This window comes from Manis javanica, chromosome 8 (assembly GCF_040802235.1).
Source record: "Manis javanica isolate MJ-LG chromosome 8, MJ_LKY, whole genome shotgun sequence".
In the NCBI taxonomy this organism is placed as follows: Eukaryota; Metazoa; Chordata; class Mammalia; order Pholidota; family Manidae; genus Manis; species Manis javanica.
Window position 1 is genome coordinate 47,205,443 of NC_133163.1, and position 26,838 is coordinate 47,232,280.

General features: G+C 39.4%; 2 long non-coding RNA genes across 2 annotated transcripts in view; one reads left to right on the plus strand and one right to left on the minus strand.

Annotated features, from left to right (window-relative positions):
* LOC108396028 (uncharacterized) overlaps positions 1-20,181 on the plus strand; it is a 122,743-nt gene extending 102,562 nt beyond the window's left edge. The window contains exons 5-6 of the long non-coding RNA XR_005060834.2: positions 5,023-5,230; positions 17,056-20,181. This is a non-coding gene — a long non-coding RNA (uncharacterized lncRNA). The remainder of the gene's footprint in view (positions 1-5,022; positions 5,231-17,055) is intronic.
* Positions 2,440-26,578, minus strand: LOC140843083 (uncharacterized). The gene is made up of 3 exons (XR_012120516.1): positions 26,426-26,578; positions 25,868-25,949; positions 2,440-3,226 (listed from the first exon to the last, which is right to left on the minus strand). It is a non-coding gene; the product is annotated as an uncharacterized lncRNA (long non-coding RNA).
* Between the last annotated feature and the right edge of the window lie 260 nt (positions 26,579-26,838).

The following is a 26,838-nucleotide window of genomic DNA, read 5'->3' on the forward strand; positions in this document are numbered from 1 at the left end:
TGCTGCTCCAAAATGGTGGAGCCACGTTGGAGGGGGAGCGGCCTGGAGGCTATTTATCTCCGTGAGGGGCCTCCATGCTCCTTGCTGCCCAGGGGGTTACAGTGCCCAGAGATCCCCCGATTCCCTGCCTCTGGACTAAGTGTCCCGCCCTGTCCCTTTAAGACTTCCAAAAAGCACTTTGTCCTCAGGTGCCCGCCTCAGGGACCCACTCACTAGTATTGGGGTCCCTGTCCCTTTAAGACTTCCAAAAAGCACTCGCCAAAAAAAAAAAAAAGCCGCTCTCTTTTCTTGGTTCTCCAGTGCTTGCCTCAGGGACCCGCTCACCGGTCTTGCTGTCCTGTTTCCCTAGTATCCAGGACCCCACGCATGCACTGTGTCTGTGCTCTGGTCCAGATGGCAGGGGCTGGGTGTTCGGCAGTCCTGGGCTCCCTCTCCCTCCCATCTGACTCCTCTCCTCCCACCGGGAGCTGGGGGGTGGGGCACTTGGCTTGTATCTTACCCCCTTCACGAGGCGCTGGGTTCTTGCAGGTGTGGATGTGGTCTGGATGTTGTCCTGTGTCCTTTGGTCTCTATTCTAGGAAGAGTTGTCTTTGTTATATTTTCATAAATATATGTGGTTTGGGAGGAGATGTCCACTGCTCTACTCACGCCACCATCTTGGCTCCGCCCTTTCAGAATTTTTTATTATGGAAATTTTTAAACATAATAAAAAAGAGGGCAAGCAGGATAATAACCCCCATGCTATGCAACAATGGACTTCACATTCTCTGCACCTGCTACATAATTTTAAACAAATCTCAGGTATTATATTATTTCTTCCATTAACACATCAGTATGTATCTCTAGTATGACAACTCCTTTTTGTTTAATAAAACCACAATGCTATTTACCATAAAAATAATCATATTAAGACATGTCGAAAAAATTCTTAAAATTTCTTTCAATCTATACTGGGTCCCCCCTGCAGGTCACTTGTCCTGCAAGATTGCCCACATCATTGATTGTGATTTAGGGTCAAGTGTGCTATGTACTTCCTGTTGTGTCACATAAGGGATCAATGACACCTGCTTGTCTTTCTCTTTGTGATGTTAAGATCGATCTGTGGGTTTAGATGTTGTTAGACTAATTTACCCTTTATAATGTTCCCTGTCATCTTTTCACCTAATAACTTCAGCAGTGAAGGTCCATTATTCATTAAGAGGTATAAATGGATGATAATTTAATTATCTCATTCTTTCTGCCTGCATTAGCTGACATTCCTTTCATAGAGGAAAGGCAGAATGTTTGCTTCTATCCTTTTATTTACTATTTTTCATATTAATGAATTGGTAGTCTAATAATCTCAAAAATATGATTTTTTAAAAAAAGATATCATTATGGACTCATGGACTCTAACATGATATATTTCACATCTTGCATTATTTTGGCGGCTTCAATCGGCCCATGTTTAACCAGAAGGAAACTTTTCAATTTGCATCTAACATACTTGATTGTTTCCTTTCTTTCTGATGTAACAAGATATCCCAATTAATCTTGTCCATTTCCTGCCTCACAACTGGAATTTGCCATTTATTTATCTAAGGAACCCTGGTTCCTTTTTTGTGAGAAATTATACTGGCAGTGCTAGTTGTTCTCATTTCAATTGGTTGACCCTTGCTTCCTAGGTTTTTCAGTGAGCAGCCATGGGAAAAACATCATGACTTCATTTCCCATTTTTAAAAGAAAAAAAAAAACATAGCTTAGCCAGCTTATTGTTTTTGATGCTGCTGGATAGAATCAATGCTAAAGTCCTCACTAAAATACACACTTGGATATTTGGAACAAAATCAGAGACCAGAAAAAAATCACAGAATAAGTGACATGAGAACTCATAAAGTATCGATAAGTTGGTGGTACTGAATAAGCCATTCCTAAAGCAAGAAGCAGAAAATTAGAGAAATTAAACACACTCAGTACAGTGCTCAGCTCATGATTGTAACTCATTAACTGATTACTTAATATTTTTTGGAAAACTCATATTAAGAGTGAGATTGTCCAAGTAAATATACATAGTCTTCAAGTAAATATATTTGTGAGCTGCTGTGGATTCCTTCCCTGGTTTTCTTGTTAACAAGATCTAGGTTGGAATTCTTTAACAGCTTGATACCCTGTAGAGTTTTGAAGTAAAAAGTGAACCCTTGCCTTTTATAGGTGTTTGGTGTCTAAGCATGCATATTGTGAGAAGCAAAGTCTTCCTAATATCCTGAGAAATTATAACCCAGATGGTTTCAACCAAAACAGCAAGCATATTTAATGAAAATATTCATGTGTATAAATTTTATCTTTGATTATATATATTATATATATCTCATATTTTACATTAGACTTTGTCATTTAAAAATATGATATTTTTCTTCCAAATGAGTGAAAGGTATAGTATTAAAACCAAGGTTTACTGCTGATAGACTCAACATTCAGTCTACTATTTCATCAGTCTAGAAATCACTCGTGACGCTAAAAGTTTTCTCATTTGACACAAGAATTCAAACAGGACACTGAACTAATTTTAACAACTTTGAAACCACAAGTTGTCTGGTAAAAAATTATCTTCTTTTTTAATACAGAGGTTGCCTGAAGAAAGATGAACCTCATGTTCAGGTTAGAAACATTCCAATAAGGAGAATTTGGGGGGATTTTTTTGACATGGCTTCGAAGATTTACCTTCTGAAAGAGAATTCTTGGGACTAACCAAACTCAATACACTGGGAGCACCATAAAATGAATTTGCACAGGAAAACCCCTTTCCCAGACATGGGCTCCTGAGCAGAGAGTCAGTGTGCTTCAGAGGTACTTTTTAAACAATCCTTTTGCAATGTGTAAGTGACTTTTATTCTTAAAGGCTTAATTTACTTACCAAGGAATGTGGGGACTAAGGTCCAGTAAAAATCACAGAAAATGTCCAGAATTAATAATTTTAATTCTCCTTTAAGGAAGACAGTTTTATTTTTAGAATAGCAAATATTTCTTATAAGTTAAGTGTGATGTGCAACAATATAAAGCTTAATAAAAGGACAACACAATATCAAATACAAGTTCCTAAAAGGACCATGTTTTGTACCGCTGGGCTCTGCCTGGATAGAAGACATAAATTCAGAACTAGATGGTGAGCATCTTGAATATCCATCACAGAAGCTCCCTGGAGATGAGTCAGTTAGACTGAAATGAACCATCCAAGCAGCAAAAGAGCCTAGTAGTAAAAAAAAAAGTAGGCCAGAGAATGAGGAAAAACAGCTGAGCACAAGCCATCTCATATGTACTTGCTGATAACATCTTGTTTTTTCCTAACTGCATGTTTTTAATCCAGTCCATTATGTAATGATATTCCCCTTTTTCCATACAGATAGATTTATACTGATGTCTTGATTTGTTAATGGAAACTAAGACCTAAATTGTTTAGAATTTTAATTTGGCTCTTAGAGTCTTCCATCCTTTTATACAAGTGTAACAAAGAAATAAAAGCTCCATTTAAGTAACAGAACACCGAACAGGTTTGAATTATGGCTCTGCTAGGGACCGAGTTAGGCAAACAGCTTGATTTTTCTGGGAACCAATAAAACTGATATTAATATTGTCTTTCTTTATATATGACCATCCTAGAAGAGATAATGCATGACAGTTATTTCAGGTTTACAGAAAAAAAAGTGCTAGTTTGATAAAAAGTAAAGTAGAACTAGTATTAAATATTAACCCTTTTTGGGTATATCAATCATGCCTGTTAATTACACAGTATGCGTTGTTTAACCAGATCCCTAAAAAAAGGTCTAGCTAGAATGGATTTTTTGGTTTTCTTCTTAAGATAGGCAATTTTCCATGGTGAGAGAATGCAAAAATGCAATTTGCTTTTTATTATTTTATTAGTATTTCAAAACCTCTCTGACTTTTCAAAAAAATTAAGTAATCCAAAATATCATGACATTAAAAGAAAAATTCAGGGAATTTGCCTGCTGTCCCCTACAAGGAATGGTGTCCTCTTCCACTGCTGTCTCCTTGTTGAAAGTGGGAATCGCCCACCTCTCTTTACTTCTTTTCCACTTTCATTCTTCCCTGGCTTAGCACATCCCCACTCCCTTCCTGGCCAACACTGACCGTATATGGGGACATGATGGGGAGAAGGTAGGGCCGTACAAGTCCCCTGAGAATTCCTTCACTAACATCCCTCTTGCCAGTCTCCTCATTCGCTCAGGCCCACTGAATCTCCATCCATCCCGCCCTTTTGAACCTGTCCCATCTCCTTTCCCCGACACTCCGAGGTCTGATCCTTCTCCTTGTCCCAAAGCCACTCCCACATGGACTCTGCTGTGCTGGACAGAACCACGGGCCTTCTGAGGGCTTAGTCGTGTCCTCCTGAAATTCATGTGTTGAAGACCTAACCCCAAATATTTCAGAACATGTCCTTATTTGATATTGATCAAAAATCATGACCAGAATATTGATACTGATAGAGTCAAGATGTAGAACAGTATCACCACAAGGGTTGCTCATGTTGCCCTTTTGTAAATACACCAACTTTACATTGCAGATGTAATTAGTTAAGATGAGGTTATCCTGGCATAGGGTGGGGCCTTAATCCAGTATAACTGGTGTCCTCATGGAAAGGGGAAATTTGGATGCAGAGACAGTTATGAACACAGGGAACATGTCTGGTGAAGAGAGACAGGGAGAAGACGGCCATGAACGAGCCAAGTAACATCTGAGGCTTAGAAGTCAGGTGAGGCCTGGAACCGATCCTCCCTCAGAAGGAACCAGCCCTGCCAGCACCTTGATTTCAAACTTGTAGCCTCCAGACTGGGAAATGATACATTTCTGTTGGTTAAGCCATCTGGTGGCCTTAGCAAACTCATACAGGACCCTTCAAATCAGTATTCTTTAAACACTGCTTGTGTTTGTTTTAGAGGAGGCAGTGTCAGTTCCCACTGAAGCAGGAAATATTTGTGTTTTCCCTGTCATGTGAGAGACTTATGCCTTAATTCTGGTTCATTCAAGGGATGTTTTGTTCCTCACAAAGATCGACACCTCTTGGAGTCAGCCCAGCTGCGCAGCTTCTGATGCAGATCTTCTCATCCCAGATGTCTTGCCTCAGGGCCCTGCAGACCCAGGAGCCTGTTGGCCTTGGATTAATTCATACACAATCTCAACATTCCTCCCAGAGCAGGAGGTGGGTTAGGCCATGAGGAGCACCCATGGCTGATTGGTGGGTATGGTCGTGGTGGCAGCATTTCTTACGTCTCTATTTCTCCCACCCCTCTCTCTCTCTCTCTCTCCATTCTCCTCACTCACTAGTTTTGGCCAAGAAAAATTAACCACAGATACTGTGTGGTTTGTGTGTGGGTTGGAGGAAGGTAGGGTGAGGGGAGGCATGGTATATGACAGGATGCAGTGAAGATAAGGCAGTTCTTATAGAGATCTGGGGTTAAAATGACTTTTATTTTTTAAATTTAACTTTTTTTTTTGAGATAACTAGAGATTCACATGCAGTTGTAAGAAATAATGCAGAGTGATCTTGTGTCCCTTTTACCCAGTTTCCCCCAATGGTAACATCTTACAAAATTACAGTACAATATAACAAGCAGAATATTGATACTGATAGAGTCAAGATATAGAACAGTATCACCACGTGGGTTGCTCATGTTGCCCTTTTGTAAATATACCAACTTTCCTCCTACACCTCGTCTTTCTCAAACCCTGACAGCCAATATCTGTCCTCTACTTCTTAATTTTGCTGTTTCAAGAATGTAATAGAAATGGAATGATACATTTATATATGTATGAAAAAAGCCTTTTGAGACTGACTGTTTTCACTTAGCATAATTCTCTGTGTGTTCATTCAATCCGGTGCATGTATCAATCACCCATTCCTTTTTAATGATGAATGCTATTCCATGGTATGGAAGTTTATTTAATCACTCACCTGTTTAAAGATATCTGGGTTGTTTTATTTTTTGCAATTGTAAGTAAAGCTTCCGTAAACATTTATGTACAGGTTTTTGTGTGAACAAAGTCTTTATTTCTCTGGGCTGAATGCCCAGGAGTGCAGCTGGTGGGTTGTAGGATCATTGCATGTATAGTTTTTTAAAAAACTGGCAAAATGTCATCCAGAGTAGTTGTATCATTTTACATTCCTACCAGCAATACACAAATGATTCAGTTTCCTCCACATTATCTCAGCATTTGGTGTTCTCTCTGTTTTTTTAATTTAGCAATTTTTGATAGGTCTTTAGTAATATCTCTTTGTGGTTTTAATTTGCATTTCCCTTATGGCTAATGATGTTTAATATCTTTTCATATACTCACTTGCCAGTCTGCATATCTTCTTTGGTGAAATGTCTTTTGCCCATGGATTATTTGCTTTCTTATTGTTGAGTTTTAGGAATTCTTTGTGTATTCTAGATAATAGTCCTTTGTCAGAGAAGTTGCTTGCAAATATACTTTTTTCCCTGCTATGTGGCTGGTCTTTTTATCCTTTTATGAGAGATTTCATGGAGTCAAAGTTTTTAATTTTGATGAAATTCAATTTATCCTTTTATCCTTTTATGGATCTTGCTTTTGGTGTTGAGTTTAAAAAATCTTTGCCTAGCCCTACATCCTGAAGATTTTTACCTATTTTTTTTCTATAAGTTTTATAGTTCCATCTTAACATCTAAGTCCATGACCCATTTTGAGTAAATTTTTGTATAAGTATGAGGTTGAGGCCATGGGTTTTATTTTGCCTATGGATGTACAATTGCTTCAGGCACCATTTGTTGAAAAGGCTGTCTTTTCTCCACTGAACTGCTTTTCCATCTTTTGTCAAAAATCATTTGGGCATATTTATGAGGGTCTATTTCTGGGTAAAGATAGTTTTACTCTGTTCTATTGATCTATGTGTCTATCCCTGCACTACTACCACACAATTTTGGTTACTATAGCTATGTAGTGTGTTTTGGAATTGAGTAGAATCATTCCTCTCACTTTTCTTTTTCAAAATTGCATTAGCTATTCTAGTGATTTTCCTTTCCATATTATTTTTTAAATGATCTTGCCTATATCTTCAAAAAATATCATTGAGAGTTTGATAGGAATTGTATTAAAGCTCAATATCAATTTCAGAGAATTGACATTTTTACAATAGTGAGTCTTCCAATCCCTGAACACAGTGTGGCTCTTTATTTGTTTAGATCTTTCTTAATTTCTTTCATCAGCTGTGTAGTTTTACAACAACTACGTAGTTTTCAGCATACATGTCCTGTATATATTTTGTTAGATTTAGATCTAAGTATTTGTTTCTTATTTTTTTGAATAATTATACATGTTGTTATCTATGTGCTCATTTCTAGTATATAGAAATAGATCTTTGTATGTTTATTTTATATCCTACAATCTTGCTGAACTCACTTATTAGTCCTAGGAAGATTGTTTTTTTTTTTTTAATAGGTTCCTTGGAATTTTCTGCATATGTCACCTGCAGATAGGGCCAGTTTTATTTCTTCTTCTTTGTTCTATATGCACCTCACTTATTATCTTAATGCACTAAATAGAAATTCTAACATTGTGTTGAGTAAGAGGGGTGATAGTGGGCATCCTTGCCTAGTTCCTAATCTTGGGTGAAAAGCACTCTGTCCTTCACTATTAACTATGATGTCAGATGTAGGTTTTTTGGTAAATGCTCTTTATCAAATTGAGGAAGTTCTGCTCTACTCCTATTTTAATGATAGTTTTTCTTAATATTATGAATGGGCAAACAGTTTTTTAATTTGTCAGGTGACTTTTCTTCATCATTTGATACATCATATGATTTTTCCCCCTTCTTAACATGATGAATTTTATTGACCAGTTTTCATATTTTGAATAAGCTTTCATCCCTGAAACTCCATTTGATCATGATATAAATTATTTTTATATATTGCTAAATTCTGTTTGCTAACATTTTTAAAGGGTTTTTGCATGTATAATCGTTAGAGATAATAGTCTCTGACTCGACCTCTGGAGGTGCCTTTCTTCCCACAGCAGGACGCAGGCTGTGGGGAGAATCTGTGGCTGGCTGGTGACCAGGGTCGTGGTGGTGGCATTTCCTGTGCAGCTCTTTCTCTCCTCCTCCCCTATGAGAATGCCCATTTGGTCAGAAGAGATAAACAACAGACACTGAGGTGTGCATGGGTTGGGGGAAGGATTTTTGGGTAGATGAGAAGTGGAGGGTGGAGAGCAGGGTAATGTAGATGAGCTGGAGATAAGGCAGCTCTTGCTGAGATCTGGGGTTAAAATCATGCTTCGCCTAGACCCAGCCTCCCCACCACACACACACTCCATTCAGGTTTTAACAGGAAGTGGAAAAAGGCACTGGAAGCGCAAGGTAAGTTTTCTACTTTTTCCTGAAGCCCCGGCAAAAACAACTGGTGAATCTCAGATCCTGAGAACCCCCAAAATTCAGACTGGCCAGAAGGAAAACAAAGTTGCCTGTCCCACCATTCAGAGAATAAAGCTCTGATGACTCTGACTTCAACAGAGGCTTTCAGAAAATGTGAACTTTGAAGTTATTCATGCTCATGTTTTTGATGGGTATGACGGCCCTCTGGACTTACCATTTCCTGTGTTGGTTCCATTAATCTGGCTGGCAAGGGAAATGTTCTCTCACTACTTTTTATGTGTTCTACTCAATGTTGCGTGCATCATTTTGGGACCAGTTCCTACCTATTGCTTATTTATTTATTTTTACTTTTTTTCCCACTACCTATTGCTTTAATACCTATGTCCAAACATTAGTTAATGTTTAACAATTTCTATGCAAAATAGGCTCAGGATAACTTTAGTAATATGTTTCTTCTAGGTCTTCTGTATTATTTTTTGCCAAGTCACAAAATAAAGAAGGAATGGAATTTATTTTATGTAGATTCCAATACACCAATTCAAACCACAAAGTTCTGAGGTATCAGTAGAGACTGACAGCATATGCTCAAATTCATTGCTTTCATATTTAAAATGAAAACACAGTAACATATTCATCCTATGGAAATGATAACCTCATAAGTTACCCACTAAAAGACATTAAACAACTAACAGAAATTTACCTAAATCCTCGTTTGTGTTATGCTTGATTAAACACACCAACAAATCCACCAACCTGGCCTAACCCTAAATTAGAGTGAAGACAGCTGAGCAGATCTGGCCACAGTCCCTCAGCAAGACTAATTTTCTGTTAGCTTTCTCAGGGCTATTTAATTTTTAGCTCTTCTTCCCATGGGGGGAAGGCACAAACTGACCAGATTTTATGGAGGCTGACTGTGAGATAAAATATAGAAAACATACAGAATTAGGTACAGAGCCTTGAAAGTTGCACGTGCAAGTGAGAACCCTGCAGCTTCGGCTCCATTAGGGTCACAGTAAATCCAAACCTCTGGTATATGGAAAATGGATCATGTGTGAGTCTTACAAATTCCCTATATGAGCCATTTTTCTGCCAGACATTCATTGTTTCTGACATCATTATGTAAGTATCTCAGACTCTTTCTCCCTATCTCTCAGCTACTATCAGTTTGATTGTAATATCAACCAGGAATGCACCCAGAGCCTTTCTATTCTGACCATTTTGCTGAAAAATATCTTGCACCAAAAAGATACTTTTCTATTTGCTCTGTTCTTTCTCATTTACAATCTTGAGTGACTTGTCCACTGTCACAGCTGGGGATGCAGAGACAGAAACAGTGTCATTATCTTCCAGCCTTGGAGTGGCTTAGAACTTTTTTCTGGAATCTCCAGGGCCTCTTATCCAACAGACATTATTATTGTTGTTCATTTCGGAGCCCAGTAAAAATTCCTTATTGCTCTGCTGACAGATCTGGCTCTCCCTTTGAGTACAGTTGATTTCTCTAAGCTCAGTTTCTTCATCTGAAAAACTGGGCTAATAATAGGCCCTTCTTATAGTGCTGCTACAAGGGTTAAGTGCAATAATAGACATGTTGGCCCTTAGGAAAGGGAGCATGTTTTTGGATGATTCTTCCTGCGCTGTGTATCAAATACACTGAACTTTTCTAATTTTCACATTATCAAGGGATACATCTGATGCTTTGGGGAATGTAATACTGACTTCACTCTTGGTCATCTAGATATGTTATTTTGAATTTTACCTGTTATCTTATTTAGGCTACTCCCTATTTTCATATTCCTTATGCGACTGATCCCCAGACCATAATGCCAAGACATGTTTTTCTCAGGAACCTCAAGTTTTACATGGTACATGGTTTCTCTGGAACTGTGAAAACTCTGCCAAGATTGCTCAACGTGGGTGTGTAATGGCTTACTCTGGCAGGGAGTGATGTTAGCCTTGGCTTTTAAAGGTCTAGAATAATGTATCTTTTAAGCAAATGTGTTATTACATGTCTGTTGTATGTGAAGCATTGTTCAGACACTGGTGACACATGTGTGAATCAGATCAACGAGCTCCTGCTTTCCTGGAGCTAAGACTCTAGTGGGGATAGCAGACAAGGAGGGAGAAGGAAGGGAAGAAGGGAAGGGGAGGGAGAGAAGAAGAGGAAAGAAAGATGGAGGAAGACTGTTAAATAGGAACCTGTCAGATGGGGAAGGGTCTCAAATTGCTACATACTGAACAAGATAATGTTGAAGAAACCATGGGAAGGCTCCCTGTGTTTGGAGGGCCAAGGGAAACCTTTTTTGAGGAGGCGACATTCACATTGAATTTCAGTGATAAAAAGGAACCAATGAGAACAAGATCAGTGGGAGAAGATTCCTAGAAGAGGGAGTGACCAGAGAAAGGCCTGAGGGTGGGGACCAGCTTGTGCTGGAGGCCAGAACAGCTGGAGAGGAGAAGGGCAGTCAGAGAGGCAGCAAGGCATGACCACGCGGGGATGAGGATCAGCTGGGGCCAGCTCATGCGGTGGGCTTCATTCTACGTCTGAAGAGCCACGGCAGAGAGGGATAGGATCTGATTACTGTCCACCGCCCTGATACTGCATCATCCATGGTCAAAGTTGGTTTGCAACCACGGAGTCAGGGCATGAGCGCACCCAGAAGACGTGGGCACCTACCTGAATATGTCAGGTACCATTCTGCATTGTTGCTGCCTCCCTCCTGTTCAGTCTGAAACTGAGATCAATAGAGAGAAAGCATTGCTTCTTGATTAAATATAACTTCCTCTCTGCTCTGCCTACATCTCCATTAAAGATGAGCTCTAAGTGGGCCCACAGATCAAACAAAATATATTTTGTTGGTAATCATGGTTCTGGAATTCAAGCAGGTCATTCTGAATTGCTCATGGGCAGAGTCAGCCTTAATCACACACACACACACACACACACACACACACACACCACCACCACCACCACCACCACCACCACCACCACCACCACCACCACCACACCATCACAACCTGGATACCTAAGAATGTGTCAAAGTCATGATCTGTTTGTATTTCACTGGAAGGAAAGCTTCACGGACAGAGGTATTTGTTTCGTTCAGTGCCCCACAGCATTTAGAATGGTGCCTGGCACATATTAGAGACCCACTCTGAGTTTTTGTTGAACTAAGCAAAAGACATATGCATCATCTAGCAGTGAGGGTGCAGAGGAGTGCTGCGGGAGACCGAACGGGCTCCATGTGAAACCTCAAAACAGGAAGTTTAAGGCCTTGGCTGGTGCCAGTGGAGAAATGTTAAAGCAAGATGGAATGGCAGCTTTGTTTCAGGCCTGCCCCAATGGCAGGAGGGCAGGTAGTGCTACATTTTAAAAGTCCTAAGTGTCCATTGTTAAAATGCACATCCTTAATTCAAAAAAATCATCAGCTGACACAAAATAGGCTATAATTAGATTTAGCTCAACATTGCTTAAAAGGGGAAAAAATAGAATGGTCTAGATGTCCACCTATACGAGATTTAGTAACTAAATTATTATTTATCCATGCAAAGGCATATTAAGTAGTACTTAAAAATTGTGTTGCAGAAGAATTTGATAAAAATGAAATGAAATAAATAATAACATGTAAATTAAATGTCTCTATCTTAGTGATTCAAACATCAAGCAGTCTTGAGAATGCCCAGTGATTTCTCCTCTCTTCCTCTAGCGTCTTGTATACACACACACACACACACATGCATAAAAATCATAGTTAATGGACGAACTGATTTATTTTTCATTTAAATAAATTGAATAATTTTTTTTAAATCATAGAATCATGATGAAATTATCAATAATTTCAAACAATCTCAGTTTTGCCCTACTTAGCCAGAGGTTTCATATCAGAATTATCCTGTCTATTCTCTACTTTACTCATTTACATTCCTCTTTCCAAAATGAATCCTGTGGCAAAGAATAGAAAGGAAGTTCAGTGGGGGAAATCCAAGTAACCTCTTTGTGCAAAAAGCAACAAGAACATCAACAAAAAGAAGGACAAAAACCATATGATCATCTCCATAGACGCTGAAAAAGCATTCGAGAAAATTCAACATCCATTCATTACAAAAACTCTCAACAAAATGGGTAGAGAGGGCAAGTACCTCAACATAATGAAGGCCGTAAACAACAAACCTACAGCCAACATCATACTTAACGGAGAGAAGTTGAAAACTTTTCCTCTAAGATCGGGAACAAGACAGGGATGCCCACTCTCCCACTGTTATTCAACATAGTACTGGAGGTCCTAGCCACGGCAATCAGACAGAACAAAGAAATAAGGCATCCAGATTGGTAAAGAAGAAGTCAAACTGTCACTATTTCCAGATGACATGATATTGTACATAAAAACCCTAAAGACTCCACTCCAAAACTACTAGAACTAATATCTGAATTCAGCAAAGTGGCAGGATACAAAATTAATACATAGAAATCTGTTGCTTTCCTGTATACTAACGATGAACTAGCAGAAAGAGAAATTAGGAAAACAATTCCATTCACAATTGCATCAAAGAGAATAAAATACCTAGGAATAAACCTAACCAAGGAAGTGAAAGACCTATACCCTGAAAAGTACAAGACACTCCTAAGAGAAATTAAAGAGTGCACTAACAAATGGAAACTCATCCCATGCTCTTGGCTAGTAAGAATTAATATTGTCAAAATAGCCATCCTGCCTAAAGCAATCTACAGATTCAATGAAATCCCTATCAAAATACCAACAGCATTCTTCAATGAACTGGAACAAATAGTTTTAAAATTCATATGGAGTCACCAAAGACTCTGAATAGCCAAAGCAACCCTGAGAAGGAAGAATAAAGCAGGGGGATCTCGCTTCCCAACTTCAAGCTCTACTATAAAGACACAGTAAGCAAGACAATTTGGTACTGGCACAAGAACAGAGCCACAGACCAGTGGAACAGAATAGAGAGTCCAGATATTAACCTAAACATATATGGTCAATTAATATACAATAAAGGAGCCATGGACATACAATGGGGAAATGACAGCCTCTTCAACAGCTGGTGTTGGCAAAACTGGACAGCTACATGCAAGAGAATGAAACTGGATCATTGTCTAACCCCAGAACAAAAGTATATTTGAAATGGATCAAAGACCTGAATGTAAGTTATGAAACCATAAAACTCTTAAGAAAAAACATAGGCAATAATCTCTTGGACATAAACATGAGCAACTTCTTCATGAACATATCTCCCCGGGCAAGGGAAACAAAAGCAAAAATGAACAAGTGGGACTATATCAAGCTGAAAAAGCTTCTGTACAGCAAAGGACACCATCAATAGAACAAAAGGGAATCCTACAGTACAGGAGAATATATTCATAAATGACAGATTTGATAAATGGTTGACATCCAAAATATATAAAAAGCTCATGTACCTCAGCAAACAAAAAGCAAATAATCCAATTAAAAAATGGGCAGAGGATATGAAGAGACAGTTCTCCAAAGAAGAAATTGAGATGGCCAACAGACACATGAAAAGATGCTCCACATCGCTAGTTATCAGAGAAATGCAAATTAAAACCACAATGAGATATCACCTCACACCAGTAAGGATTGGCACCATCTAAAAGACGAACAACAACAAATGTTGGCGAGGTTGTGGAGTTCCCTCCTACATTGCTGGTGGGAATGTAAATTAGTTCAACCATTGTGGAAAGCAGTATGGAGGTTCCTCAAAATGCTCAAAATAGACGTACCATTTGACCCAGGAATTCCACTTCTAGGAATTTACCCTAAGAATGCAGCACTCCAGTTTGAAAAAGACAGATGCACCCCTATGTTTATCACAGCACTGTTTACAATAGCCAAGCAATGGAAGCAACCTAAGTGTCCATCAGTAGCTGAATGGATAAAGATGTGGTACATATACACAATGGAATATTATTCAGCCATAAGAAGAAGACAAATCCTACCATTTGCAACAACATGGATGGAGCTAGAGAGTATTATGCTCAGTGAAATAAGCCAGGCGGAAAAAGATAAGTATCAGATGATTTCACTCATCTGTGGAGTATAAGAAGAAAGAAAAAAACTGAAGAAACAAAACAGGAGCAGACTCACAGAACCCCAGAATGGACTAACAGTTACCAAAGGGAAAGGGACTGGGGAGGATGGGTTGGAAGGGAGGGATAAGGGGAAAAGGGGGCATTATGATTAGCAGACATAATGTAGGTGGGGGTGCACAGGGAGGGCTGTACAATACAGAGAAGACAAGTAGTGATTCTATAGCATCTTACTGTGCTGATGGACAGTGATTATAATGGGATATGTGGGAGGGACTTGGTGATGAGGGGAGTCTAGTAAACATAATGTTCCTCATGTAATTGTAGATTAATGATACCCCCCCAAAAAACCATAATAACCTAAAAAAAAAAAGGCAATGAGAAGTGGGTTCTCCTTCATGTAGGCCATCTCTTTGGTGTATTATTTTTCTTGGTGCTCTTGGAACCCAGTGTGATCTGTAACCACATAATCTGTTCACCACAGTGCTGGTGGAAATGTAATCTGTGAGGGTTTTATAGAAGATATGCAAGGTATATTCAGAATATCATAAATACCAAGATAGCAATTGGGTAACTAACTTATGTTAAGTTTTTATGTATCAGTACTAGTAAGAGTGCTATTTACATGATTTCATTTAATCCTCACTAAAGAAGGTAACTATTGTTAATTCCATTTTATAGAAAACCAAAGCCAAAGAGATTGCATAGATCCCACAGCTAGTAAATGATGGACATGAGATACAAACCAAGCAAATTTATTCCTCAGCTTTCACTTTTGAGGATGAAGTTAGGCCTTGGGGTCATCTTGCCTTGTTTCCAATCCTGCCTCTACCACTTACTAATCAGGATAGTTACTCTCAGCTTCTGTTTTCTTATCTTAAAAAGGGAATAATGTTAGAATTAATTTTGTAAGGTCACTGTGGTAGTTTAAAGAGGCAACGTGAGTGAAACTCTAAGTAAAATGTCTGGTACAGAGTAGCCCCCAATAAATGTTAGTTGTAACTGTAGTATTACTATTATAAGCTACTAAATCATACTACTTAAAAAATATTCATGCTCATTGATCTAGTAATTCTACATTTTGGAATATGAGGAAATCAGACATGGATATGCAGACAAAGTTATGTACAAGGCTGTTCCTTGAACTTCTATTAACAATGAGATTTTAAAAATTTAACTTTGCCACTAGAGGAAAATAGCTAATGACTCCATACGATGAACTATTAGCAGACATGCAATGCTTCAGAGAAATAGTCACATGGGGAATAGTTTATTATGTGAATAGGTGAATAAAAGGGAATGTAAATCCATAAATGCTACATTATCTCAACTCAAAACTGTTAATTAATGTAAGAAGTGTTTATTGAGTGTCAAATATGTAAAGGCACTGTTTCACGCATGAGATTCAGCAGTGAACAAATAGTCCCTACCCATTTCGAGGAGGACATTTATTCTAGTGGACTATATATATATGTATTATATTTATGTAAGGAACCAGGGGAAAATGCTTGTTTACAAGACCTACCACTGTGTCCTGGAATATAGACTAAATGTTTGTTTATATTTGTTTATATTTTTCACATGTTTACATTTTACATTGTTTACATTCTTAAAGAATGAGTAGGTGTTACTTTTACCATCAATTAAACAATAAAATGTATGCAACAAAATAAATATATCAATAATTGCATACATTTTGTGGGGAAAAAGAGAAGACTGATAGGAAAGCTGGTCTGAAAGCAGAATAGCCTAAAGGTTTAAAGTATAGACTCCAGAGCCAAATATTTTATGTGAGTACTGACTCTGCCATTTATTAGTTGAATGAGAGTATAATATTGCTGATTATAATATTATCACCAAGTTATCAAGTCTTTTTCACTCTCTAATAGTAACTGCTTAAAGTTAAAGAGTTATCTCCTTTTTGATTCCTGAACATTAAGACTTAATTGATGGTGATGATGCAATCTCACCAATGTAAACTGAAGCAAACCACTTCCTGAAAAAGATGCTTAAATATTTCAGAAACAGACTTAATGTCATTGCCCTCATTTATTTTCCTTTCTTCCTTCATCCTCACTCCCTCCCTCCCTCCCCATGCCTGCCTGCCTGCCTGCCTGCCTTCCTTTTTTCCTTTCTTCCAGGGGGCAGGCAGCCATTTAATGGTTTATCACCTGAAAAAAATGTGTCCTTAAATCCTCATCTATAAGTATAGTGATAGATCAACACAATTGGCTCTGAAAGCTACGTATATATATTTGAATGCCACCTATTCCTCAACTTTAATTGCATGCCCTCTAATTTCAGCATCTATCCTGGAAAGAAGTATAGAAGGGTCTTTACAACAGGTATCAGGTAAGAGGTACTTGTCCTCTCAAAGCGTTACAGTTTGGTGTCCTCCTCAGTATACTCCAGGGTGCTAACTACTTTCTTTGTAAGCAACTATTGAATTTTAGTCCTGCTATAGTGGAGAAAAAAAAAACTTTCTGAATTATATTCTGCTTTCTTATTTTACAAAGTGCTTATTCTACATTTTGAACCGGACACTCAGACATGTCCTGTGTGTCCCAGATGAGTGCTGATCATTGTTAACTCTGCTTCTATCTATTGCTGCCAACAGAGCTCTGGGTCTCACACAACTAAAATCACAGTGAATCCCACTGAAGAAACACTGATATAATGGAAACTTAGTGGATGAAAGTGTCACTGACCATGCGACAACTACGATGGAGACCATGGGTGACTCAGGAACCACAGGCATATGAGATTCTGCTCATAGCCTTCAGAAAGTAATTACAGCACCGAGTAAGATACACAGGTCTTGGCAGTGACCAGGAAGAGAGCAGGCTCCTCCTGTCCATCTTCACCGGATCTACCTGAATACAAGGGAATCAGGAACTGCCTTGCCACGTACTCATTCATCTTGTTGATTTAAGATGGATGTAGAAGCTGGTCATTGTTAAAGGAGCTGTTTGAACAAATGCAAATCTTCTTACTACCTTTGTGCATAACATTTCTTGCCCAGCAGGACCCAAATTCACCAAACTGATGTGTCTAAATTTTCTAGAAGGAACTTTATACCTAGAATTCATAGCTTAGGCAAGTCACAAAAAATCTTTTGTGTACAACTATTGAAAACGTTGTCAGTCCATAGCAATCATTTTGACCTGTTTCCACTTATATTTTTGGCCTCTAATAGACTCAAAATTATGAAGGGTTATCTTCTTAAGGAGCCTTGAAAATTGTGTTTTGAAATTTGATTACTAGAAACAACATGTTTGGTTACTAGAAATATTTCTCCTTTACTTGCTTTTTACTCTTTATTATGATTGGGTGAAAGATGATATACTCTGCATGCTGTAGTTCCGAATTTACTTTTTTCTTTCTTATAAAAATTTTAAGTGACAAAGTTGCTATGTTTTTCCTACTCATTTTCACAAGATGTGAGCAATTCACAAATAGAACATATTCTTGAAAGACTCATGGCTTAAATGAAATTAAATGACCAAAAGTGAAATATAATTCCTTAAGTTATTTTTTAATTTTACAAATGTCTGTGCATCAAAACATTTCTATAAAAATTAGAATTATAAGTAAATTTCCATTATTCTGCCTTGCATTATTATTTAAATTCTCATATTTGTTGTTTCTAAAGAATATATTTTACTTCATAAACTTCTCTGACTAATGCATCTTCTCTTAATATTCATGTTAACTGTTAACCTATTTCCATTTATTGAACTTTTTGAAAATTCTTAATTGCTTATGCATAAAGTAAATGCTTTTTACAATCATTATTGCATCATTTTGCAGTAATGAAAGTACATACTTTAGATAACTGAGATAATTTCAGTATATAAAGTGCATCAGGAAATTTCCTACCTCAAGTTACAGCTGCCTATTTTAAATTGAATACTCAGATGTTAACAATAAGTCTTTATGGCTTATGTTGTTCATGTTCTGAATTACTGTTAACCTCGTTTGATCTGATGATAACTTACTCAATTACCTGATCATTGATCATACATGGGTTCAGAGATAACAGAAATTGTGTTGAAATAGGTATTTGGCCTCTTGACTTTTCAAAGGCCAGGTCTAAAGCCAAACTCCAACAGTAGAATTTGAAAAGTGGCAAAGCTGAAGAACAACTTCCAGTATGTGGCTAAAGAGCCTTGGAGAACAGAAAACAGCAGCTCGGAGATGGCAGTGAGCTGGGAGAGGCAGCTGCTGCAGCAGCACAGAGAGATTTACTACCTCAGTGCCTTCAGAGGACGTCAAAGAGGAACGAGCAAGTAGCCCCATGAGATGCGTAACTTGGAGACCCCAACAGTGTTGCAGAAGGTGGTGAGATGAGGGCTGACAACATGAAGGGAGAACTAAGTGTATATAGGGTGAGCCAATCCCCTGGCCTCCACTCACTCTGCTATGGGACACATATTCCTCACCTTCCACATCTTACTCTACCTGCCTTCTCAAGGAGACTGGATGTTTGCTTTTTGTAGAAGTTGAGAAAGAAAGGCTATAGATGTGGGAATTCCAGATACAGAAGAGTAAAAGAGCATGGAGCAAAACTTTTTTTAAAGGGGGGAATTAAGTCAGTCCACCTATTAAAGAGAAGGACCCTCCCCGCCCCGCCCCCCCCCCCCCCCCCCTGCCGCCAGCACACACTCCACCACCAGCAGCAGCCTTCTTCCCTTATCCTGCCTCCTGTGTGTCAGACATACACTCTTTCCTCTGGAAGAGAAAGTGATGGTTCCTTCTCCAGAGAAATGATGTTCAGGCACTGACAAGTGTGGGTTCGCAGATACAAAGAGCCTGTTTGTTGGCCATCATCACCTCACAGCAAAGCTTGTCAGCTGATAAGCCCCATCTTCACACACAGACTTTTCAGTTAGCCTTTCAGGCCATGTTCTTAAATGTGAAAAGTCAGTCAAAACTCCACAGGCATTTGAGGAAAGACTTCATCAAAAAGTTATCAAAACAGACAAACAGGGAAAAAAAAAAAACAACTCAGAGACACACAGTAATTCAGAAGGCAGAAGAAAACTTTAAAATTAACAAGAATCTATAATTCACATCTTCAGAAAGATGAAAGAAAATATTGTATCCTTGAGAGAACTAGATGTTCTCAGAAGAAACAATTAGAAAATGGGAATATAGTGAATATGAAACATTCAATAGATTGTTTGGAAGAGAAAGCTAGACATTTTTCCAGATTATAAAATAAAATGGACAACAGGAACCAAAAAACACAAAAATAAAAGTTCAGTCAAGGAGTTTCAACATCCAGAGAAAAAAACAGAACAGAGAAAAATGACAGGGAGGAAATTATCCAAAACAGATCATGTGACGGGAGGGCATGAGTTTCCACACTGAACTGGCACAAAATATCCAACATTCACAAACACATGTGAAAGACCTATACCAAACCACAATCTGTGACAGCTAAGAACACCACTGATGAAAAGAAGAGCCTAAAACCCACAAGTGAGGAAAACAGCTACAAAAAAACCCCAACAAATTGCACAAGGGTTGGGAATTTAGAATAACATTGGTCTTCAAAATACCAGTATTGGCAGGCAAGCCATTAGTGGAGCAATGCTTCCAAATTCTGAGTGAAAAAGTATATTTGACTATCTGTTAATCAAATGTGAAGGTAAAATAAAGATTTTTTTGGTTATGCAAAATTCAGAAATATCACCTGTCATTCCTTTCTCTCAGGAAGCGGGTGGAGAAAGTGGCCAGAGTGGGAGGGGGTGGTGTTATGATCTAGAATCTTCTCAGCACTTTGTGGTCTGGTAAACACTGTAACTGGTACATCCAGTCCACAATCCATTTCTAGATAATCCACAATCTAGATAGACTATTGCTTTCCAGTAGAAATACAATGAGAGCAACATATACAACTTAAATTTTCTAGTGGCTACATTTTAAAGAGTAAAAAGAAATGTGTGAAATTAATTTCAATAATATACTTTATTTAAACCAATATATCCAAAACATTTCAACATAATCAGTGTAGTGCTGATGAGATATTGTACACTTTGTCCATATGAAGTCTTCACTATTCGGTGAGCATTTTATACTTAAAGCACACCTCAATTCAGACTAGCCACATTACAAGTGCTCAATAGCCACTTGTAGCCTGTAGCTACCATACTGGACATACCCTAGGCAGTAGCTTGGATAGTTTACTTTTTTGCTGATTGACATCCTGCAAAGCATAGCACAGAAACTCCTTGAGAGACTAGGACATAAGACAGGCATGTTTTAAACTAAGGGCTAGGGGGCAGGTAATAATGGAAAAGTCTGAGAAATGTTGTGCCCAGATTGGGTGCTCTATTTGGGAGCCTGGAAATTGGGATGGATTCAGATTTACAGGGCCAGTTGCTAAAACAGGGATTATAGGAAGAGAGAGGATCTTTTCTACTAGTCAAGGATTATACCACAGATTCCAATCCTGCCCTCCTTTGAAACCTCTTCCCACTGATTTTTCCTCTCTCTTCTGATTCTGCAACTTCACTCCCTTTTTGGCTCCCAAGTCCCCACCATTTCTTGTTTATAACCATCCCTTCTGCAGCTGCTGTCCTTTCTTGCAGGCCCACTCTGTTCCCCAATGGGAATCACTTTTCTTTCTTCATTTCTCTAAAGTCCCTTTGACAATAGATTGGTGCCTGTTACAGACATTTGCAGAAATAATGAGGCAGTGCAGGCTAGTAGCAGCTCAAGGAAGGAAACAATTGGACATCAGACATTGCTACTGCCAAGTAGCAATTTAATGATCTACGAACCCTGCTCCAGAAATTTCTCTTTGGTCCTTCCTACTCTCTTCTTGGTGTCATTTGAACTACTCCCTCCGTCTTTCTACCCAATTATCTGAGAATCAATTCCTAATTTATGTGAAACATTGTAGCTATCTTCTACTATTCCAAATGAGGTTTGTTCCTGACTTTGCATTGTGTGGAAGTTGGGGTTCTTATTGTCAGGATCCTCGCTGAACTTAAACCACCTGATGATGTAACTGGCCTGTTGCTAGGCTACCACCTCCACACCTTTAGGCAATAAGCTATTATTGTGCCTTATAGAGAGCTCAGCCCCGTGCTCTGGGCAGAGGCAGAGACGCTAGTGCTCGACCTGCTGCCGGGAGAACAAGACAGGTAGGAGAACAAGACAGGTAATAAACCCTTTCATCCCAAGGAAACATTCTACTGTCATTTCTTTGGTCACACTGAATCCATAGCGAACTTGCCAGGGGCTGAAACCCAGTGGCAAGACAGAATATAAGAATTCGTATTTGGCTCAGCTAAGCAAGGATTATTTGCCTTATGACTTTATCTTGAAAAAAAAATGAAGAACTGGCATAAGGTTTGAAACTACACTTGTTCTTTAATATAATCCAGGATCTAATTCTTAGGCACAGATTCTACCCACAGAGACCCTGGAATGTGGGCTGTTTCCTTCTCCCAAATGATTATTTTATAAACCTCAGAAGTCATTGTAATTATGTTTGCTCAGCTGTTCTCACTGCTTCTACCCAGTGCACCACTGCTAGCAAACTGCAGGTAAGCTTTTCTTGGGATCCCACAGTTCTTTGGTTAACCTTAGGCTGTCAATTCCTAAATGCTTAGAGCTTTTGTGCACCCAAAATAGACTTGCTCTTCCAATGTTACAGCCTCCTCTCTTGAAGGCCATAAACCTCAAATTCCATCATTTTTTGCCAAGGGCTGCTGGAGGTCTGCTCTGATATCTTCCTGTTTCTAAAGTGCGTAAGGTGATGAGGTTCCTGGCCATGAGTTAAAGGGCTCTTTGAGATGACACAGACCTACCTCACATCTCACTGATGAGAAACTGAGGCTAGTTGGTGGTAGATCTAGAGCTAAGCTCAGAGTTCCTGGCCTTGATTTCATTATTCTTTCCACTCCATAAAATAAGTGGTGGGAGGAGAGTCAGGGAGGAAGAGACATACCTACGGGCTACAGAATAGCACAGTTCTGGGTAAGGAGGGCGGTAAATCTAGAAGGACCCAGAGGGTCACAGATTCCTGCTGTGGAAATGACAGAGGTGCCACCAGGAGCCTGATAACTTGTCTGCTTACTGTCCCATGAGCCACAGTCTTTCCTACCAGTCCAGGGCACCATCAGTTCCCCAGGGCCAGATATAACTTCTGGACAAGGAGGGCAATTCTGAAGGGGGGGTGATCTCCCCAAAACAGAGCTGTGCCTTCAGAGAGGCAGAGACAAATGAAACAAAGGAGCCAGGACTGAAACGGCACACTCCCAGGCAGCTAGGAGAGGCAGGAGGAACCTAGAGAGGAGACGGAGCAGCTGTGCTGAGGTAGGATTTGAACCAGGATAGGATTGAGTGTGGGAACTTGAGAAACTCAAGAAATAGAGTCACACTTGCCAAATGTTACAGAAATCAAAGGAGAGGGCTGTGGAAGATTGCAAAAGGTTGTTCCTTTGGGGAAATAGTTTATTGTGCTGGAAGCAGAGCCAGATTATGAGGAAAGAAGTGTGGGGCTTGTGAGGATATAGGGCAGCAAGAATTTAATACTTGAATAACTTGGCTGCAGCATTATTCACAACAACTAGGACATGGAGCAACATAAGTGACCATGGATAGATAAGTGGATAAAGAAATTGTGGCATATTTCTACATACATGTCTGTATGTGTATATACATATATGTGTGTATGTGTATATATGCATATATATCCATTAAAAAAGGAAATCTTGCCATTTGCAACAACTTAGATGGAATTTAAAGGCATTGTTCTAAGTGAAATAAGTCAGACAAAGACAAATACTGAATGATCTCATTTATTTGAGATCATAAAATCTTAAAAAACAGAAAGAGAAAAGGAACTGGGTGAAGGCGGTCAAAGGTATAAATTTCCAGTAGTAAGAAAGATAAGTCCTAGGGATGTAATGTACATCATGGGACTATAGTTAACAATACTGTGCTGTATGTTTGAAAGTTGCTAAGAGAATGGATCTTAAAAGTTCTCATCACAAGAAAAAAACTTGTGACTATGTGTGGTGATGGATGTTAACTAGACATACTGTGTTGATCATTTTGCAATGCATACAAATATAGAATCATGTACACCTGAAAAAAATACGTTAATTATATCTTGATTAAAAAGAAAAGCACCTGATTCTGAAAGGGAGTAGAGAGACGTCTAAGAAGGGTCTACAGATAACCTTGGCATTGACCAATAGCGGTTCGGTATATGATGTTTGAGACTTACATGATATGAATCTGGGAAAGCTTGCCCCTTCGAGGAAGGGGCTTGGAGAAAAACTTAAGATTAAAAGTAAAAGTCTCAGCTGGTCTAATTACAAAAGCTGGGACATAGGATGCATTCTTTTAATTAGTGATCCTCTAGCAATACCCACATCCGAGGCTTGACAGAAGGATGAAGATCTCAGAGGGACAGCTGTGTTCCTCGTCTTGGGTGGGTGCTGGGCACCCTGTCCAGCTCTCTTCCCTTTCTTCAGGCCATCAATACAGCTCCACTTCCAAGGCCCAGGGGGTTAAGAGGCACATGGCCTAGACTATCTTTTCTCCTCATTAGCTGCAGAGGATCTGGGAGAGGGGGAGGAGTATTTTGCGGCCTTAGATGTTATTTCAGGCTTATGTACCCTTTAGCAGGGGACTGGCACCTGACCTTTTATTTCCATGGGGGAGTAAATAAATAAAAACTGGAAATGGCATTTCTGAAAGATTATCAGCTCCTGATATAAACAGTGTAAGTGATAGTCAGTGGCTGAGCGGTCAGGGTCTGGAGCAGAAGAGCTGTGGGGAGAATTGAAGGTCAGTGTCTCAGCTCGTGTGAAGTCCTGGAAAGGAGATGCGACTGCAGTTGAAGTCCCCCACAACGGCAGCCTCTGAATCCCTGCCTTGGGAATTCCATGAGGAATGTGCTTCATTTTCCATCACAGCCTACTAAAAGTGTCTTCAGGGGTGCCCAGCATGGCATGGGAATGTTCCCTGCTATGGGTTGAGCTTTCCTTTCAGCAGATGGAAACGAGAATAAACTAGAAGGCTCTGCCAGCTGGGCATATTTCCAGGTGTTCGACATGCGTTTTCTTTTTTTGCCCTCTCTGATAGGGGCCATGGATACAAGGAGAACTGTAGTCTCTTGTATGGAGACTCATGCCTGTTTTTCCCTCAGGGCAAATAGGGTCAGAAATAGGGCTGCTTGCCTGATGGTTGAAGGACAACTGTCTGACATTAGGAGAAGTGGTGGTAGGGGACCAGGCCAGGTCAGCTGCTGATAAGGCTGTTAAAATGCCAGTAAGTCTTTGGCCTTCCATTCTGGTCCTCTCCAGTGGTGCAGCACCAGGCTTAGGAGTCAGGAGTCCTAGACTCAAGCTTGGTTCTGATGTGAACTGTGTCTTGCTTGATTTTGTCGTCTTCCCAGTCATTGTTTCCTTGGTAGTGCCCTGGCCCTGCTCCTATCTCCGGTTGGTAGGGAAGTGTATTGGCTCAAATCCCAGCCTCTGAGGTCAGATAGACCTGGTTTGAACTCTAACTGAACTGTTTACTAGCTAAGGAACCTTGGGAGGAACCCAGACCCCACCCTCAGATGGCTGAATCAGAACCTTCTGGAAACAGAGCCCACATCATCAATAAGCTTTCCAGGTTTCTTATAGTCATTCTAAAATGTGAACACCACTGTCTTAGGGATCTCTCTTTCTCTGCCATTTTCTATGTGAGTTCCCATTTTCTTAACATCAGTTCCCTGCAGTAAATTCTTAATTTGAGATCTTAGAACAAGTGGGGTTTTTTGTTTGTTTTTAACCTAGAGAACTGGACCCTTTGAAGAGAGGAATTTAAGAGGTCCTTGAACTTGGATAAGAAAAAGAAAATACTTCTTTTCACTATCCTCAAACTCAATTTAAAGATTTCCTCCATATATATGTGAGCATAGGCAACACACTCCAGCAGTAATACTAATTCTGTAATTCTCTTACCCAAGGAAACACAGATATTTTCAAAGCATCTTACAGTTGTTGCATACATCTTGAAATCTCATAAACCCTCATCCCTATTTTAACATGGTGGTAGCTATGAATTAATAAAGAAGCATGTATATTGTATCACAATTTAAAAATTATTTGGTTAATTATACTTCAATATTGTTGACTTCCTTTGTAATCTCTGTCTTTAAAAATGCACTTAAAAAATATTATTCTACTAAAGGTGCTAAGGGCTTCCCCAGAATGTCAGAAGGCCAGGGCACAGAGGGCTGAAGAATCCTTATACTAGATGGAGTGTTTGACTCACAATGCCATTCAAGATGTAACTTAACTCCTGGCTAACTCAGTAAGTCACCAGTTGATAGAATTTCAAGCAGTGTGAGGGAGGTATCAGAGATGGGAGCGGCCACGGTGGTAAGAGTTTTTCCTCAGAAGAACAGTACTCACCTGTTACTCAAGCTAGACCTCAGGTTTGGCATTTCTGGAGCATCCATCCGGCATCTCCTGGAACACCCAGGCTGTGGAGAACCTTTGGGGAAAACAAAATAAAGAAGACCAGATGTTTGGGTGTCCCTCTTGTCAGAGACCCAAAGGTCTGCAGAGAGACTTATTCCACACAGACTCCTCATCTTATCCAGGTCCCACATCCCCAGGATAGCCAGGCTCCAATATAATTGATTAGCCTGATGATAACAACAAAAAAAACCAATGACAGGCATGGTACTGTTAATGCCATTTTACAGTCACAGAAGAAGTAATAAAAGTAGTTTGCCACTTATATTAACTATTATTAAATGGCATCTCCTCTGCTCAGTAACTCTGTAGATGCTGAGATGTGTGTAAAGAAATAGGAGCAATATGTAATAGATGATACAATGAACATGAGGCCCGGCACAGGCACCAGCGTGGTTCTGAGGGCAGTCCCTGGACTAGGATCTTGTATGGGAACCTCTGGGTTAGAATCCTGACTCCACCCCTTTGGGCAATGATTTAACTTTCCTGTACCTCTGTCTTCATCTGAATCAAGAAGATAATAGTGCCTCCTCATAGGGAAGTGGATGGATGAAAGGAGATAATCTATGTGAATCATTTAGCATGGTACTTACACAGCATGAGCTCAATATATGTTAGTCATTATTATCATAATTCATAATTATTTCTTAGGCAACACATCACGAAGTTGGTGTTCTCCAAGGTCTTAGGAGATAAGAAGGTAGAACATACTGGGCATGCCTTAAAAACAAACAACAATTGGAACATGATTAATTCAGCCTGATTGCAATATACATCTCTTGGGTTTGCCTAGACAGCATGCGATCTCTTCTTCCCGTAAAACAATCCAGCTTCGCCTTGGGAAGTGGCCTATGCCACATCCCATGGGTTCTGACCCCGTCCTGCCTCATCTCAGATTGCAGAGA